At 45.1% G+C, this 20,206-nt stretch overlaps 1 pseudogene; it reads left to right on the forward strand.

Annotated features, from left to right (window-relative positions):
• The first annotated feature begins 3,381 nt into the window (after positions 1–3,381).
• On the forward strand, positions 3,382–5,101 carry LOC142841181 (alpha-enolase pseudogene; annotated as a pseudogene).
• Positions 5,102–20,206: the final 15,105 nt, after the last annotated feature.

Here is a 20,206-nt window from a genome sequence, read left to right on the forward strand (position 1 = left end):
ATGGTTTTGTTTTTGACTTACAAACAGACTGTTTTGTTTAAGCAAGAGAAAGAGCATGATGTTTAGTTGAAAGGAATTGGGGAAGGGGGAAATATAAAATTAAACAAAAATTTTAAAAAGAAAGAAAACTTTAAAGTAAAATAAATACGTTGAGGCAAGGCTGAGGGAATGGCTCTTCCAGAAGACCTAACTTCAGTCCCCAGACCACAAATGGTGGTTCATGACTGCCTGTTATTCCAATTCCAAGTGATCTGACACCATCTTTTGACCTCCGAGGGAAAATCCTCAGACTCACAGGCAGGTAAAATACCCATACATATAAAATTAAAATAAACAAAACCTGAAATAATATGATATACCTGTTGGCCTGGATAGTGCTCTTATCCAGAGGACCTGAGTTCAGTTTCAGTACCTATAACAGCCATCTGTAACTGTGAGGCCACCCTGGGCTATTTAGCCCATGTTTATTTAGTCCTTGTTACATAGCAAGACATACACACATATACCGACACACAAACACACGTTCTCCACATAGTCTGTACATTTATATATTTATTTCACTATTATCGTGATTCTATATGATAAGTATTGTTGACGTCTACACTTCTCATGAAAACGGTAAGGCACAGAGAGGCCGAGTAAGTAGCTCCCAAGTCACAGAGCAACTAAGATGTTACCCATAATTAAGTCATGCCTCCTAGTCATCCTGATCATTGTGAGGTCAGGAGACAACCTGGGCACTCACCATGTAAACATACGAAGCAGGCAGTAGATACAGGAAACTGAGAAACACCAAAATGGCACATTCCCGGCTCATTTCCAAGACTCTGACAACTGGTCACTCTTGCTCTATGGTTTGGAAACGGATCGGAAAGTAAAGGCTGGGGATCCGAGATGGGCCAGATACTGGTTCTAGGCTTTCTTCACAGGAAGGGGTATATGAAAGAGAGAGATATAAATGTGTGATGGGAAAGAGTGAGAAGGCTAGTTTGTCTGCTTCCCTGATTTCCTGCTGTGGACCAGTACAAAGTCTACCTTTGTACTGGTCCACAGCAGTAACTTAATCAGACGTAGAAATGTACATTGCAACATGGTAGATATATATATATATATATATATATATATATATCAATACAATATATATATCAATACATAAAAATGATTTAAACAGAGGTAGCAAAGTCACATACAGTATTCTATAAAATTTAACTTTGTATCAATATACAAGAATCAATACCAATATAATTTCTAAAAACAATAACTCACAAACACCAATCTATTATCCTATCACCAATTTTCCCTCTTTTTTTTCAAGAATACCCATGAGCCTATGAAATACTTCCCCCATCCCTCAACCATATACCAATTATAACCAACCCCAAAAGGATGTCCCTAAACCTGAAGGCAAACTCGGCTGGGAGAGGGGACATTATGCCCTAAAATTGCTTCCAGCTGTCATGGGGTGACGTTCTTCTTAGGGGTTCCTGTGAAAGTAAATATGGTAAAATTCCAAGATTAATATTTATTCTGGGAAAATTGCAAATAGTGTCTGAGAGTTTTGAGGAGGTCTGGCCAGGGTGTTGTAAAAGATGTGCACCATTAGGAACTGTCTTGTGAGGTTGGTACCAAAAATCAGGTCTTGTAATAGCACTATCAACATGATGATGTCTTATTAGCCAGGTGGAGTCGATATTGTGTGTGCCCATCTTCTTCTTGGAAACTTAAAAGTTCACGGCAGGAAAATTTATTATTTTTTCTGGGAAACTAAGCATTATATATAAAGACATATACAGACATATATATTCAGTGAAAGGTATAATAAAGACAGAAACAGATATGAGGAAAGGCAAAGAAAGTTTATAAATTATTATTATTATTATTATTATTATTATTATTATTCTGTCCCATATCATGGCTCTTGACATGAGACAGAAACTCTGGGATATCACTTATGAACAGGCTTGGAAGTGGAGAGGGACTGAGCCTGAGTCCAACTCCAAAACCAGCTCTCTATATTTATAAATAAATGCACATTAACACATATTTAAAATATGTTTATTATAATTTATTTACTGAACCTATTCAGTTTTCTTGCTGATCCTTATTGGGTTGTAAATAGTTTCCATCTGTCAGTATTCAAACATCCAAGGTCCCTTGAATTCTTTGAAGATGAGTGTTTTCCTGCGGAGATAAGCAGAGATCCCTGCCCCCATCCTATATGTTGTTCTTACCATCGGTATGATTGTCATCATTGTGGATGAGCTGTCATTTCTTCTTTCTAAGAGATTCCTCCTCTTCAAACTGAACCTTTATTTATTTTGATGGTACCCAAAATTCTTCTTCTCTTGTAAAAACATGAGCTAAACCACTTCCCCAATGCAGAACATATCCTGGCTTACATTGCGAGGTCAGCATAACCTTGAAATAAACTGGTTGATTTAATTCTGCAGACTTTCCCGTTATTCAATGTCTTTTTGCGGACATTGTCCCCTTCTCAGTAGCGTTGAAAAAATCAAGGTTAATAAAGCATTATGAGTGAGCAGTGCTGGCGTGCAGGCCAGATGGAGGGGAGCCGACGGCAGTTTGCTCTGAACAGGTGAGGTCCAGACCTGAGGAAAAAACCTAGCACATAGCATCAAATGCGGCCTGCAGGCACAAGCTCATGGCTCTTAGGTCCCCTCACTCTCGGCTGAGATGTGGGAGAAAGCTGACTGCAGCAAGGGCATGAGATGGTGCAGATATCAATGAACGAATGGATGTGGTGTGGCCTCATCTGGCCAGAGCCTTAAAGGGCTCTAAAAAGCTCCAAGGACGGGTACCAAGTGATTGTGCATTCGATCAGCATGCTAGAATTAACCAGAACAGCTGAAAACAACAGATACAATTTAATCATTTGAAAATGGGGAAACTCACACAACCTGTGTAAAGGTTCCCATGTCCAAAACAGGTCTGAAGAACACCATGCAGAGACAGACAAAGAGACCTAATTCACCTGGATTCCCAGGTTTTCTTCCCTGGCCCCAGGCAGCTGCACCCTAGGCAAATGTGATTGGCTGAGCTTCCCCATTCAGAGAGCAACTTCCTCTAAAGGGTGGTGACAGAAAAAGTTAAATCAGTCTCTTATCCACTGAAAACATTCTTCATGCCTGAAGGTGACATATATGTTTTCAGAAAGAAAGAAAAGTAAGAGTCCTGAGAACAAGCAGAAATACACATATATAAACAATCAGAAATTCTTCAGGCTTAAGAAAAAGAATACCAGAAACAACAACATCCTTTCCTGCAAATAAAGACCATCAGAAAACTTGAATGTCTTCTTAAAGCCAAGTTCCCTATTTCCACTTTTTTTCCTTTAAAATACACACAGGGAGCTCAGCTCCGGGGTCGCACGCATGACTCTCCTGAACGTTCTCCAGGGTGTGTGCAGGAACCTCTGCGCTCTTCCTCTACGGCAAGCCGGCTGCCAGAAACAAGCCATGTCTATTCTTAAGGTCCACGCCCGAGAGATCTTTGACTCCCGTGGGAATCCCACTGTTGAGGTTGATCTCTACACCTCAAAAGGTCTCTTCCGGCCTGCCGTGCCCAGCGGTGCTTCCACTGGCATCTATGAGGCCCTGGAACTCCGTGACAATGATAAGCCCTGCTACTTGGGGAAGGGTGTCTCAAAGGCTGTTGAGCACATCAATAAAACTATCGCACCTGCTCTGGTTAGCAAGAAACTGAATGTGGTGGAGCAGGAGAAGATCGACAAGCTGATGATCGAGATGAACGGCACCGAGAATAAATCCAAATTCGGTGCCAATGCCATCCTGGGAGTGTCCCTGGCTGTCTGCAAAGCTGGTGCTGCAGAAAAGGGGGTGCCCCTCTACCGCCACATCGCTGACTTGGCTGGCAACGCTGAAGTCATCCTGCCAGTCCCAGCTTTCAATGTCATCAACGGCGGGTCTCACGCTGGCAACAAGCTCGCCATGCAGGAGTTCATGATCCTCCCTGTGGGGGCGTCCAGTTTCCGCGAAGCCATGCGCATTGGGGCAGAGGTTTATCACAACCTGAAGAATGTCATCAAGGAGAAATATGGGAAGGATGCCACCAATGTGGGTGACGAGGGCGGGTTTGCGCCTAACATCCTGGAGAACAAAGAAGCTCTGGAGCTTCTGAAGAACGCAATTGGAAAGGCTGGTTACACTGAACAGGTTGTCATCGGCATGGACATGGCCGCCTCTGAGTTCTTCAGGTCCGGGAAGTACGACCTGGACTTCAAGTCTCCTGATGACGCCAGCAGGTACATCACCCCTGACCAGCTGGATGAGCTCTACAAGTCCTTCATCCGGGAGTATCCAGTGGTGTCCATTGAGGACCCCTTTGACCAGGATGACTGGGAAGCCTGGAAGAAGTTCACAACCAGCTCAGGCATCCAGGTAGTTGGGGACGATCTCACAGTGACCAACCCTAAGAGGATTGCCAAGGCTGTCAGTGAGAAGTCCTGCAACTGCCTCCTGCTCAAAGTGAACCAGATTGGCTCCGTGACCGAGTCTCTGCAGGAGTGTAAGCTGGCCCAGTCCAATGGTTGGGGCGTCATGGTGTCCCATCGCTTTGGGGAGACCGAGGATACTTTCATCGCTGACCTGGTAGTGGGGCTCTGCACTGGGCAGATCAAGACTGGTGCCCCTTGCCGATCCGAGCGCCTGGCCAAGTACAACCAGATTCTTAGAATCGAGGAAGAGCTGGGCAGCAAGGCCAAGTTTGCCGGCAGGTGCTTCAGGAACCCCCTGGCCAAGTAAAGTGGATACAGATCCCTGGAGCCACCAGCTGCTTAGACCAGTCCCTGATGTCATCAAGGCAGCTCAAGGCCGGCCCAGTGCTTGCCCCTCCCATGCCACTGCTTCCTTAGACGTCCTCAGTCCGCCCGACCCGACCGCCTGGAGCCCTGCTGGAAACCCCAGCTTTGTAATCATGTGACTGGTCCGAATCATTGTCACCTCACTTCCAAGCTAGTGTCTGGAGCCCAGTGTAATCTCTAGGGTGGCCACAGGAAAGACCCCTGCCCCAGCGGTTCTACATGCAGAATAAAAGCCTCAGTGACCCATAAAAAAATAAAAATAAAAAAAAATAAAATAAAATACACACAGGGCCTGGCAAGATGGCCCAGTGCCAACAGATGCTTGTGCAGAGCATGATGGCCTGAGTTTGCTTCCCTGGGTACAGTAAAAGGAAAGAAGTGACTCCTAAAAGTAGCCTGCTACCTCCACGTGTATACTGTGACACACATGCATAAACACATGCACACACATGAAATATAAACTATATGTGAATGCTTGAAAACAAATGATGATATTTTATGGGTCTCTAACACATATGCACGTGGATTATCTATAGGGTATTGAAGAATAAAGAACTCTAAAAAACAGCAAAAGTATTTCTATTACTAAATATTTTACTTTTAAAATATGATTTCACCCTGCAACCCATACTGTACTGAACCTCACCATGTGTCCCCGGCTGGCCTCAAACTCATGTCAAACCCTTTGCTTCCACTTCCTGAGCCCTGGGATTACAGGTGTGAGGCACCACACCTAACATCAGGATTTACTTTCTGGAGAAAGGGGGCAAAAAACAATACTGTGTAGACTATACAATAGTAAGGACATGTAATTTATAATCACTAAAACATATCAGAAAGGCTGATGAGAAATTATAGAGTTCTAAAGCTAAAACATTAGAAATAAGAATTAGAGAAACAAAATATGAGGGGGATAAGATTGCAAATGATAGAGTAGAACGTCACAACAGATACATTAGATATTAATGGATCAAACACAACAAATAATGGATAAATATTTTCTGAAGAGATACAAAAGCAAGAACAGTAATACCTTATCAGTAAGATAGAGAGTTTAAGAAGTTTGTGAGGGCTGGGAGGATGGCACAGCAGTTAGCATCACTGACTGCTCTTCCAGAGGACCAGGGCACAATTCCCAGCACCCACATGGCAGCTGGCAGCTGTCTGTCACTAAAATTCCAGGGGACCTGGCACAGGTACACAGGCCTATATCATGCAGGTCACACACTAACACATGTAAAATAAAACTAAGTAATTCTCTTTAAATTGAAGAAAAACATGCTGTGGACAGTTGTGAACCTGTCACTGGCTTTAGAATCATTATCTGCTCATTTAGTCAGAGCTGGTTGCTGGGAATAGCTTCTGCCCTCAGTTCAGTTTAGTCTACTTAGATTGTTGGTGGGGTTTGCAAGTTTGCTGTTTGAGCACTTAGCCCCCAGCAGGTGGCACTGTTGGAGGAGTGTGGGGAGCATCCCAGACCTGTAGCATGAGGGCAGGGCCTTTAAAGGCTGTTACACTTACCACTCACTGAATCTGATCTGTAAGCTTTGCATCCTGTCCATTGCCACATGAGGAGTCTCCACCATGTGCCGCGGTTCCCATTAACAGCACCGTGATGGCATTGTGTGACACTCTTCCTGGGTAGGGAACCCATGTCAGACCAAATTGTGGGTGAGGACTTTACACAACAGGGGTGATTCTAAAGCACTTGCATCAGTGATAGCCCTCTCGGTCGAGGATGATGACTCATGGAGTCTGCATCTATCTGAATCTCCAGAGGTGGTGGATGACTCCAAAGTAACATCGTTCTCCAGATGCAACAGAACTGATGCACATAGGACCTCACAGAGACTGTGAGATCACTCAAAAGATCGGCAGGAGCTCAAGCCAGATAAAATGCCTGCATGGAGGAGGGGAAGTGGCCACAAAGCCCTACACCTAGCCAAGTAGATATATGTGATGGATAGCTGCTTTCTTGGTTTTTTTTGTTTGTTTTTTTAATTTATTTATTTTATTGTGAAAAGGAAGAAAAAAAACAAGTTTCCACTTCCTCCCAGCCTCCCATTTCCCTCCCCCTCCTCACACCGTTCTCTCCCTTCTCCCACCCTTCTCCCACTCCTCCCAGTCCTCTTCCCCTCCCTCTCCAGTCCAAAGAGGTCCTCCCAAGGTCCCAATGAGGAGCAGAAGGAGGGAGAACATGAGCAAAGAAGTCGGGACCACGAGGGGTGCACCCACCCACTGAGACAGTGGAGCTGATCTACTGGGAGCTCATCAAGGCCAGCTGGACTGTGACTAAAAAAGCATGGGTTTGTAGTAATAGGAGCAGAGGGGCTGCGTCCCCAGCACCCCAGCCGCCTGCTTGGCTAGCTTTTGCCCCGAAATAACAACACACAAACTGTATTCATTTAAACACTGCTTGGCCCTTTAACTTTAGCCCTTACTGGCTAATTCTGATATACCGATCAACCAATCTCTAATGATCTGTGAGCACCGGTCTTACCGGGAAGATTCTAGCCTATGTCCATCCTGGGTCGGACCTTCATCACGTGTGTCTGCCAGGGAGCGGGGCATGGCGTCTCTCTGAGGCGTCTGCTCCCGAGAGGAGAGCTGTGGAGTCTGACCTCACTTTCTCTTCCTCCCAGCCTTTTGTTCTGTTTACTCCTCCCACCTATCTTCTAACCAATGAGGACCAGGCAGTTTCTTTTTATTTAACCAATGACCTTCCTCCATCATGGGTTAAAACTGGACTCTCTGAACATGGCGAACAATGAGGGCTGATGAGAAGCCAAGGACAATGGCAAGGGGTTTTAAGCCTACGCAATGTGCTGGCTTTGTGGGAGGCTAGCCAGTTTGGATGTTCACCTTCCTAGATACGGACAGAGGGGGTAGGACCTAGGACGTACCACAGGGCAGGGAACCCTGATAACTGATTTCTTAATGGAGTGACACTGCGTAAAGCAAACACACCCCAGAACAGGCCCCATGCCCAGTAGTTTCCAGTATATATAGGACTCCATGGTTTTGTTTTTGACATATAAAACAGACTGTTTTATTTGTTTTAAGCAATAGAAAAAGCATGACGTTGTGTTAGGGATAGTTAGGGAAGAGTGAAATATGATAAAAATAAATAAAAAATTTTAAAATACAGAAAAAAAAAGTTAAATATATATGTTGCGGCGAAGCTGAGGGGATGGATCTTCCAGAGGCCCTGACTTCAGTCACCAGACCCCAAATGATGGCTCACAAGTGCCTGTTATTCTGGTTCCATGGGATCTGACACCATCTTATGAGCTCCGTGGGCAAATCAACAGGCACAAACGCAAGTAAAATACCCATACACATGAAATTAAAATAAACAAAACCTGAAATAATAATAAGATATACCGGTTGTTCTGGATAGTGCTCTTAGCCAGAGGACCTGAGTTCAGTTTGCAATACCTACTGACAGCCATCTGTAACTGTGAGAGGCCACTCTGGGCATTTTTGCCCATGTTTATTTAGACCATGGTACATAGCAGGGCATACATACATACATACATACATACTTACATACATACAACACATTGTCTACATAGTCTATACATTTATATATTTACTTCACCTTTATAGTGATTTCATATCACAAGTATTGTTGCAATCCACAACACAATTTTGTGTGCCTCCCTACTTTCCTGTGGTGGACCAGTACAAATTCTACCTGTGCTTAGAAATGTTGGCCCAGCCTGAACAGAACAGAGAAGCTTCTCATCAGGATCTCTGTCGACATCCGGTGGTCAAGGATATGGGGGCCAGCAATGAAGACAGTAAGGACCATGAACAGAAGAGGAGAAGAGCCAGGGCTGAGAGAACAAGACACCCAGTCACTGGGAGGAGCTGCTCTGATGCGTTTCCTGGCAATTGTTGTCACGTTATCCACAGTCGGTGCTATGATGCATAAAACTGATGTCACAAAGCTCCTGAAACCAGAGCTGGAGCCATGAATTCATGTGTTCCCGGGAGAGACCAAGTCTCGACCCTTCTAGCCATGGTTTTGTAGAGATAGGAGCCTCGTTGATTGCTCTGCTTACACTCTTTAGTACTTGACCAACTACTGCATCCTAACTGAATTATTCCCTTTTGAAAACAAGAAGGATCAAATGAACAAATGAAAGAAAGAGAGACAGAAAGAAGAAAGGAAAGAAGAGAGAAAGGATGAGACTGCTTCTAAGGTCAAGACAAGAGAAAAACAGAGATCCTCTCCACTTAATATGAAAAACCAGTGAGGTACCTGGAAGTAGGAGTCAGGAGGCCGGAATTAGATAGGGTAATATCACCTGATTTCTTAGCACTGATACATGGACCTCCTTTCAGGCAAATCAAATTAGCCTTTGGGCATAAGGTTCAAAATTCACTCACTCTCTATCCCACCCTTTGTGTGTGTGTGGGGGTGGTATGTTGTGAGGTAGTATTGGTGTGTGTGGTATATAAACTCCTAGTATGATTTCGTGAGGTATCCAGGGAGGAGAACCTCCACACCAGATGATCAAATGTAGGGGTGTGAGTGTGTGTGTGCGTGTGTGTGTGCACACGCGCAAACGCACGCAGATGTCTGTGCACACTTTTTGTGGATGCCAAAGAACAGCTTTGGGTGTGTTTTCTCAGGTTTGTCCACTTTCTTCTGAGACAGAGTCTTTCATTGGCCTGAAGCTCACAAAATAGGGTAAGCTGTCTGACCGGTAAACCCCAGGAACATTACATCTCCACAGTTTTGTGCTGGGATTCCACAAGTAGAATTTTATTTAGGTTCTGGGGATTGCAAAGCAAGCACCTTGTTAACTGAGCCATCCCCTCAAATCCTAGGATGATGTTTTTAATTGGGGAACAAGATAATCAGTTAGAAATGTGGTTTATAAAAAGTGGGTATACTTTTTAAAAAAGGAGGGGGTGTATTCTGAAAACATTTACTTAGATTCTGAGTGCTAAGTGTTTCACAAATCAGGTAGGGCTCCAACAGACCAAGGTATTATTCCACCAAAACCCAACTTGGTGGGCCAAAGAGTTTAAAACTCACAGCTAATGGATGAGGGATTACTTACAGGAGCAAAGCAGCAACCGACTGCTGTGTGGAAGAAGGATTCCTTGTCTGTAGCTGGATAGATGAAAGTGATTGCCATGTCAGTGGACCGTCCACACTCTTGGTACTCTAGCGTCTCCAGAGGCGAGGACACCACATGCAACTGGGAGAGAATCACACACAGCTGTAAAGGTAATGCCTCAAAGAGAGGCCGGATTCACAGGTGAAACTTCTATAACACCTGCCCCAAGCCCGACACCCTTGTTATAAGAAACTTCAGCAGGCAGGTGGTGGTAGGGTGTGTAACAAGGATGGTGAGTGAGCCATGGACAGCAAGCCAGTAAGCAACATTCCCGCAATGGCCAATGTATACTGCATATTTGTGTTTAAATGAATAAAGCTTGCCTGAAGATCAATGGGCAAAGCAGCCACACTCGTCAGCTATACAGGACAGCATGGTGGTAGTACATGGCTTTAATCCCAGGACTCAGGAGACAGAGGCAGGCAAAACTCTGTGAGTTCAAGGCTACCCTGGGCTATACAAGATTGATCCAGAAACAGGTCCAGATGGTGGTGGTTCACACCTTTAATCTCAGTGTTTGGGAGTCACACCCTTTTAATCCCAGCACTAGGGAGGTGCAGACAGGAGCAATAATCTGAGTAGAAGGAGGAATATAAAGGGGAAGAGACAGGAACTCAGGAGTGTGGAGTCTTAGGATTTGTGGAGATAGGATCTCGCCCTTTTGGTCTGAAGGCTTGGTGTAGGTAAAAGGTCTCTCTAGCGGTTGGCAGCTTTGCTTTTCTGATCTTCAGATTCGACCCTAATACCTGTTTCTGGGTTTGTATTATTCTGCTACACCTCTGCTTTGACTCCTGCTTCAGATCCGTTTCTTGAGTTCCTGTCACGATGGACTAAAGCTGTAAACTTAAAAGAACCCTTTAAACTTGCTTTTGAACACAGTGATTACAATTTAAAACTAAGACAGCATATTGCCAAGTGTGGGATAAACCAGACACCTTAAACCTCACATTTGAGCCATCCATAATATTCAGAGTAACACACACCCTGCATTCAGAGCCCCTAACCAACATAAGGCCACTTGCTTTTAAAATTTTTTAAATTTTAGAAATTTGTATTTTACGGAGAAGTTGCAAAAATAGGACAGAATATTCCCACACACCCTCACACAGGCCTATATCATGCAAGCCAAAAATTCACGCATGTAAAAAAAAATAAGTAATTCTCTTTAAAGTAGAAGAAAAGGATGCTGGCGACAGTAGTGATGCAGTCACAGCCTTTAGAATCATTTACTGCTCATTTAGTCAGGGCTGATTGCTGGGAACAGCTTCTGTCCTCAGTTCAGTTTAGTCTACTTAGATTTTTGGTGGGGTTTGCAAGTTTGCTGTTTGAGCACTTAGCCCCCAGCAGGTGGCACTGTTGGAGGACTGTGGGGAGCATCCCAGGCATGTAGCTTGAGGGCAGGGCCTTTAAGGCTGTTACACTTACCACTCACTGAATCTGATCTGTAAGCTTTGCATCCTGTCTATTGCCACATGAGCAGTCTCTACCATGTGCCAAGGTCACCATTAACAGCACCATCGTGGCATTGTGTGACATTATTACTGGGTAGGGAACCCATGTCAAATCAAATTGTCAATGAAGAGTTTACACAAACAGGGGTGATTCATTTTTTTTAATTTGTTTATTTATTAAAGATTTCTGTCTCTTCCCCGCCACTGCCTCCCATTTCCCTCCCCCTCCCCAAATTGAGTCCCCCCCCCGCCTCCTCAGCCCAAAAAGCAATCAGGGTTCCCTGTCCTGTGGGAAGTCAAAGGAACCCCCACCTCCATCCAGGTCTAGTAAGTTGAGCATCCAAACTGCCTAGGCTCCCACAAAGCCAGTGCGTGCAATAGGATCAGAAACCCATTGCCATTGTTCTTGATTTCTCAGTAGTCCTCATTGCCTGCTATGTTCAGAGAGTCGGTTTTGTCCCAGGCTTTACCAGGCCCAGGCCAGCTGGCCTTGGTGATTTCCCAGTAGAACATCCCCATTGTCTCAGTGTGTGGGTATACGAACAGGGGTGACTCTAAAGCACTTGCATCACTAAAAGCCCACTCGGTCATGGGTGATGACTCACGAAGTCTGCATCTATCTGAATCTCCGGAGGTGGTGGATGACTCCAAAGGAACTTCATTCTCCAGAACCAACAGAGCTGATGCACATAGGACCTCACAGAGACTGTGAGATCACTCACGGGATCTGTAGGAGCTCAAGCCAGATAAAATCCCAGCGCGGAGGAGGGGAAGTGGCCACAAAGCCCTACACCTAGCAAGTAGCTGTTTGTGATGGATAGCTGCTTTCTCAGTTTAGTGACACTGGATATGCCAAAGAAACCCGAGAACAGGCCCCATGCACAGTAGTTTCCAGTATAAATAGGACTCCACAGTTTTGTTGTTGACTTATAAAAGGACTGTTTTTGTTTTAAGCAAGAGAAACAGCATAATGTTAAGTTGGGAGGAGTTGGGGAAGGGTGAAATATGTTAAAAAAATATAAAATTTAAAAATAAGGAAAAATTAAAAGAAAAATATATATGATGAGGAGGCGCTGAGGAAATGGCTCTTGCAGAGGACCTGACTTCATTCCCAAGACCCCAAATGGTGGCTCACAACTGCATGTTATTCCAGTTCCATGGGATATGACAGAGTCTTATGACCTCAGTGGGCAAATCCACAGACATCCATGCAGGGAAATTATCCATAAGCATAAAATTAAAATAAACAAAACCTGAAATAATAATAAGATATATCTTTTGATCTGGATAGTGCTCTTAGCCAGAGGACCTGAGATCAGTTTGCAGAAACTACTAACAGCCATCTGTGACTGTGAGGCCACCCTGGGCTACTTAAACCATGTTACATAGCAAGACTCACACACACACACGCGCGCGCTTTCTCCACATATCCTGTACATTTATACAATTACTTCACCTTAGAGTGACTCGATATCATAAGTATTGTTGCCATTTACATTGTACACAAGAAGCGAAATGCCAGAGAGGATAAATAAGTAGCTCCCAAATAACAGAGCAACTAAGATGTTACCCATGATTTAGTCATGCCTCCTAGTCATCCTGATCATTGTGAGGTCAGGAGGCAACATGGGCCGACACTATATAACCATATGAAGGAAGCAGTAGATACAGGAGACTGAGAAACACCCAAAATGGCACATTCACGACTCATTTCCTAGACTCTGGCAACTACTCACTCTCAGCTCTATGATTGGGAAAAGGATCAGAAAGTCAAGGCAGGGAATCCCAGGTGGGCCAGATACTGGTTCTCAGACTTTATTCACTGGAAGGGGTATATGAAAGAGAGAGATGTGTGTGAGGGGAACATACGCGGACACTTGTTTGTCAGTCTTCCTAATTTCCTGCGGTGGACCAGAACAAAATCTACCTGTGATTGGATATGATGGCCCAGCCTGAAAAGAACAGAAAAACTCACCAGTATCTCTGTGGACATCTAGTGGTGGTAGATGTGAATGACACCTCATACAAAATGTTCCTGTGGGTCCCAACAGTGAGGACAGGAAGGACCATGACCAGAAGGGGAGAAGAGCCAGGGCTGTGAGAACAAGACACAGCCAGTCACTAAGAGGCCTGCTCTGATGCGTTTCCTGGCAACTGTTGTCACATTATCCACAGTGGGCACTATGTTACAGAAAACTGATGTCACAAAGCTCCTGAAACTAGAGCTGGATTCATGAATTCATGTGTTCCAGGTAGAGACCAAGTCTCCACCCATCTAGCCTTGGTCTTGTGAAGATAGGAACCACAGAAAGGGCCTTAGCCCTGTGCTCCCTGCTTTCTATTCTGGAGGGCATCCGGGCTCGAGTTGGGCACCCCTGGGAGTCAGAGAATCTTACAGGACCTGCTCTGTAGGGACCATCTCCTTTCCTTGGCCAGCAGGAACTGGTAGTACAGCCTGCTGCTCTCCCCTCTGTTCAGCATCCCTGGGTCCTTTCTCAGGTCTGACTAACCCCTCATTCTTACCTTCCAGGTTTAAGGTCTGAGGATTCTGCCTCCTCCCCAGGCTGAAGCCATCCATCTACTACTGCAGTCAGGTTCAGTGCCCTTCCTGACCACGGCCAGACCAACTCGTTCTGTCCCAATGGTCCTAGGTAGGATGTGTTGCCCACTCTTGCTTAAAATGCTTTTGTTGGTCAGGCCTGAAACATGAGCAAGAAAGTAACTTCCAGATGGCTAGACTCACCCTGACTGGTGTACAGTTTCATCATCTTCTCTTTCGACTCAGCATGATTCTGGGAAGCCTGTGCTGGCTGTCGCTGGCTGCTTTCTTCTCTGAGAGCTGCTGCACTACCCCAAATGAGCTGAGGAATAACCAAGATCTGAGCCAGATGTCCGGACACCAGCCTGTCTCCATTGTGCTGAAGGAAAAACACTAAAAAGACCTAGGATTTGAGTATGATGGCAGTTGACAGTGAAGCTATCAGGCATAACGTGAGTTCTGGAAGGACCAAGAGACCACAAAAGACAGGCCATAGAACAATGGGTAGGCAGCCTAGGGTCCTAAGTGACATAAAGTTAATGTGGTGGCCTATCTGGGGTCAGGAGAGTAGGAGAATGGCATTGGGAGTCTAGGGATGGCCCAGCTCAGGTCCTTCCAAACAGGATGTGACCAACAATGGGTGCGGTGGTCCATAATAGCTGGATCAGATTAAAGTAGTCTCAAGACTTCCTCTGCAGGGTGGCATGCAGAGTGTTCTAACCACATCCCCTAGTAAACTTTCAACTTAGCTTTGTTCTCTCTCTCTCTCTCTCTCTCTCTCTCTCTCTCTCTCTCTCTCTCTCTCTCTCTCTCTGTGTGTGTGTGTGTGTCTTTGTCTCTCTCTCCCTTCCTTCCTTTCTTCATTTTTTTGATTTCTACCTTCCTTCTTTTTTTTCTGAGTTTCTCTATGTAGCCATGGCTGTCCTGGAACTTTCTCTGGAACTTTCTCTATGAACCAGACTGGCCAAGAACTCAGAGATTCATGTGTCTCTGCCTTCAGAGTGCTAGGATTAATGACGTGCACCACCATAACTGACAAACTTCAGCTGTTTCTTAAATTTTTTTACATATTCTTGCATCTTATACACCTACTTACTTATAACAGATTGAATTTTAAGTAAGCTGGACTTCTCAGAAAAGCACAACGTTTTTCTAGAAGTATCCATCCTAGGGAGAGCACAATGGAGAGATGGACAGTGAGAAGATAAATTTAGGCTATGTGCCCACTAGAATCCAGGTTGCTGCATCTCAACTTGGCCAGTTTGCTTTGTCTCCTTGATTCCTGTGCTTACACTCTTGAGTACTTGATCACCTACTGCATCCTATCATAATTCTTCTCTTTTGAGAACAAGGAGGATCAAATGAACAAATAATGAAAGAAAGACACAGAAAGATGAAAGGAAGAAAGAGAGAAAGGAGGGAAGAGACTGCTGGTAAGGTCAAGAGCAGAGAAAAAGAGAGATCCTCTCCACTTAGTAAGAAAACCCGCAAGGAAACTGGAAGTAGAAGTCAGGAGGCCGGAATTAGGTTGAGCAGTGTCACCTGATTTCTTAGCACTGATACCTGGACCTCCTTTCCGGCTAATCAAATTAGACCTTGGGCATAAGATACATAATTCATTCTCTCTCTCTCTCTCTCTCTCTCTCTCTCTCTCTCTCTCTCTCTCTCTCCCTCTCTCCCTCTCCTTCCCTCCCTCCCTCCCTCTCCCTCTCCCTCCCTCTCCCTCCCTCTCCCTCCCTCCCCCTCCCTCCCTGTATCCCTCTCTCCCTTCCTCCCTCCCTCTGTCTCACTCTCTCCATCGTCTTTTGATCTGGATAGTGCTCTTAGCCAGAGGACCTGAGATCAGTTTGCAGAAACTACTAACAGCTATCTGTGACTGTGAAGCCACCATGGGCTATTCAACCCATGTTACATAGCAAGACATACATACGCACAAACACACACACACACACACACACACGTTCTCGACATGGTCTGTACATTTATATATTTACTTCACCATTAGAGTGACTCCATATCATAAGTATTGTTGCCATCCCCGTTGTACACAAAAGCAAAAGGCCCAGAGAGGCTAAATAAGTAGCTCCCAAGTCACAGAGCAACTAAGATGTTACCCATGATTAAGTCATGCTTCCTACTCATCCTGATCATTGTGAGGTCAAGAAGCAACATGGGCCTTTACAATGTAACCATATGAAGGAGGCAGTAGATACAGAAAACGGAGAAACACCCAAAATGTCACATTCAGAGCTTATATCCTAGACTCTGGAAACTACAAACTCTCAGATCTATGATTTGGAAAAGGATCAGAAAGTCAAGGCAGGGGATCCCAGGTGGGCCAGATACTGGTTCTCAGACTTTATTCACTGGAAGGGGTATATGAAAGAGAGATATGAGTGTGTGAGGGGAAAGTACAAGGACACTTGTTTGTCTGCCTCCCTAATTTCCTGCGGTGGACCAGAACAAAATCTACCCGTGATTGGAAATGTTGCCCCAGCCTGAAAAGAACAGAAAAACTTCTCACCAGTATCTCTGTTGACATCTAGTGGTTGTAGATGTGAATGATACCTCACACAAAATGTTCCTGTGGGGCCCAGCAGTGAAGACAGGAAGGACCATGAGCAGAAGGGGAGAAGAGCCAGGGCTGTGAGAACAAGACACAGCCAGTCACTGGGAGGAGCTGCTCTGATGCGTTTCCTGGCAACTGTTGTCACGTTATCCACAGTGGGCGCTATGTTGCAGAAAACTGATGTCACAAAGCTCCTGAAACTAGAGCTGGATTCATGAATTCATGTGTTCCAGGTAGAGACCAAGTCTCCACCCATCTAGCCTTGGTCTTGCGGAGATAGGAACCACAGAAAGGGCCTTAGCCCTGTTCTTCCTGCTTTCTATTCTGGAGGGCTTCCGGGGTCGAGGTGGACACCCCTGGGACTCAGAGAATCTTACAGGACCTGCTCTGTAAGGACCATCTCCTTTCCTTGGGAAACAGGGACAGGTAGTACAACCTGCTGCTCTCCCCTCTGTTCAGCATCCCTGGGGCCTTTCTCAGGCCTGACTAACCCCTCATTCTTACCTTCCAGGATTAAGGTCTGAGGATTCTGCCTCCTCCCCAGGCTGAAGCCGTCCATCTACTACTGCAGTCAGCTTCAGTGCCCTTCCCGACCACGGACAGACCAACTCGTTCTGTCCCAATGGTCCCAGGTAGGGTGTGTTGCCCACTCTTGCTTAAAATGGTTTTGTTGGTCAGGCCTGAAACATGAGCAAGAAAATAACAGCCAGATGGCTAGATTCACCCTGACTGGTGTACAGTTTCATCATCTTCTCTTTCCACTCATCATGATTTGGGAAGCCTGGGCTGGCTGTTGCTGGCTGCTTTCTTCTCTCAGAGCTGGTACACTGCCCCAAATGAGCTGAGGATAACCAAGATCTGAGCCAGATGTCTGGAAACCAGACTGTCCCCATTGTGCTGAAGGAAAAACACAAAAACACCTAGGATTTGAGTATGATGGCAGTTGCCACTGAAGCTATTAGGCAAAACGTGAGCTCTGGGAGGACCAACAGACCACAAAAGACATGCCATAGAACAATGGGTAGGCAGCCTAGGGTCCTAAGTGACATAAAGTTAATGTGGTGGCCTGTCTGGGGTCAGGAGAGTAGGAGAATGGCAGTGGGAGACTAGAGATGGCCCAGCTCAGGTCCTTCTATACAGGATGTGACCAACAATGGGTGTGGTGCTCCATAATAGCTGGATCAGATTAAAATAGTCTCAAGACTTCCTCTGCAGGGTGGCATGCAGAGTGTTCTAACCACATCCCCTAGTAGACTTTCAACTTAGCTTTTCTCTCTCTCTCTCTCTCTCTCTCTCTCTCTCTCTCTCTCTCTCTCTCTCTCTTTGTCTCTCTCTCCTTTCCTTCCTTTCTTCATTTTTTTGATTTCTACCTGCCTTCTTTTTTTCTGAGTTTCTCTGTGTAGCCCTGAATATCCAGGAACATTCTCTATAAACCAGACTGGACAAGAGCTCAGAGATTCATGTGTCTCTGCCTTCAGAGTGCTAGGATTAATGCGTGCACCACCATAACTGACAAACTTCAGCTGTTTCTTAAACTTCTTTACATATTCTTGCATCTTATGCACCTACTTACTTATAACAGATTGAATTTTAAGTAAGCTGGACTTCTCAGAAAAGCACAACATTTTTCTAGAAGTAGCCATCCTAGGGGGAGCACAACGGAGAGAAGGATATTAAGAAGAGAATTTTAGGTCATGTGCACACTAGAATCTAGGATGCTGCATTTCAACTTGGCCAGTTTGCTTTGCCTCCTTCATTGCTGTGCTTACACACTGGAGTACTTGACAAACTACTGCATCCTATCAGAATTCTACTGTTTTGAGAACAAGAAGGATCAAATGAACAAATGAATGAAAGGGAGACAGAAAGAAGAAAGGAAAGAAGAGAGAAAGGAAGAGACTGCAGGTAAGGTCAAGACCAGAGAAAAAGAGAGATCCTCTCCACTTAATAAGAAAACCCGCAAGGCAACTGGAAGTAAGAGTCAGGAGACCGGAATTAGGTTGAGCAGTGTCACCTGATTTCTTAGCACTGATACCTGGACCTCCTTTCAGGCTAATCAAATTAGACCTTGGCATAAGGTACATAATTCATTCTCTCTCTCTCTCTCTCTCTCTCTCTCTCTCTCTCTCTCGCTCTCCCTCTCCCTCTCCATCCTCTGCGTGTTGGGGGGAGGTTGTTGTGAGGTTGTAGTGATGTGTGGGATATGTAAGCTCCTAGTATGATGTCACAGCGTATCCAGGGAAGAGAATAACCACAACGGGTGATCAAATATAGGTGTGTGTGTGGCAGTGGTGTGCGTGGGTGGGTGTGGGTTTCTGTGCACACTTCTGGTAGATGCCTAAGGAAAGGTATGGGTGTGTTTTCGCGGGTACTGTCTCTTTTTTTCTGAGACAGTGTCTTTATTGGCCTGAAGCTGACAAAATGGGGTAAGTGGTCTGACTGGTAAACCCAAGGAACCTTATGACTGCACAGTTTTGTGCTGGATTTTAAGTACAGACTACCAGAACTAGAGTTTTTACTTAGATTCTGGGAGTGGAATTTGTGTCCTCGTGCTTGCAAAGAGAGCACCTTGCTAACTGAGCTATCCTTCAGATGGTAAGATGAAGTTTTATTTGGGATACAAGATAATCAGACATGTAGTTTTTTAAAAAGTGGATGTACTAAAAAAAGTGGCTACGTTCTGAAAATTTTAACTTAGACCCTGAGAGTTAAGTGTTTCCCAAATCAGCTAGGCCTCCAACAGCAAAGGTATTATTCCACAAAAACCCAACTTGGTGAGCCAAAGAGTTTAAAACTTACAGCTAAAGGATGAGGGATTACTTACAGGTGCAGAGCAGCGACTGACTGTGGCGTGGAAGAAGGATTCCTTCTCTGTAGCTGGATAGATGGAAGTGCCTGCCCTGTCAATCGACCTTCCACACTCTCGGTACTCTAGAGTCTCCAGAGGCTGCAGAACCACATGTAAGTGGAACAGAATCTCACACAGCTGAAAAGGAGATGCTTCAAGGAGAGGCAGGAATCTCAGGTGAGAGTCTAATGACACCTGCCCCAAGTCTTGTATAAAGAAACTTCAGCAGGCAGGTGGTGGTAGGGTGTATAACAGGGAAGCTGAGTAAGCCATGGAAAGCAGGCCAGTATGCAGCATTCCCGCCATGGCCTCTGTATACTGGTATATTTGTGTTTAAATGAATAAATCTTGCCTGAAGATCAGCGGGCAAAGCAGCCACAATCCTCATCTATATGGGACAGGGTGGGGGGTGGGGTTGCACACACCTATCATCCTAGAACTGGAAGACAGAGGCCAGCAAATTTCTGTGAGTTCCAGGCTATCCTGGAATATACAAGATTAGTACAGAAACAGATACAGGTGGTGTTGGTTTACACCTTTAATCTCAGTGTTTGGGAGTCACACACTTTTAATCCCAGCACTAGAGAGTTGGAGACAGAGCAATATGCTGAGCAGAGGGATGAATATAAAGGGGAAGAGACAGGAACTCACTGGAGTGTGGAGTCTGAGGATTCGTGGAGTCAGGACCTCGCCCTTTGAGTCTGAACACTTGGTAGGGTAAGAGGTCTCTCTAGTGGTTTGCTGCTTTGCTTTTCTGATCTTCGGCTTGGACCCCAATACTTGTCTCTGGGTTTGTATTATTCTGCTACACCTCTGCTTTGATT

This window comes from Microtus pennsylvanicus, chromosome X (assembly GCF_037038515.1).
Source record: "Microtus pennsylvanicus isolate mMicPen1 chromosome X, mMicPen1.hap1, whole genome shotgun sequence".
Lineage (NCBI taxonomy): Eukaryota > Metazoa > Chordata > Mammalia > Rodentia > Cricetidae > Microtus > Microtus pennsylvanicus.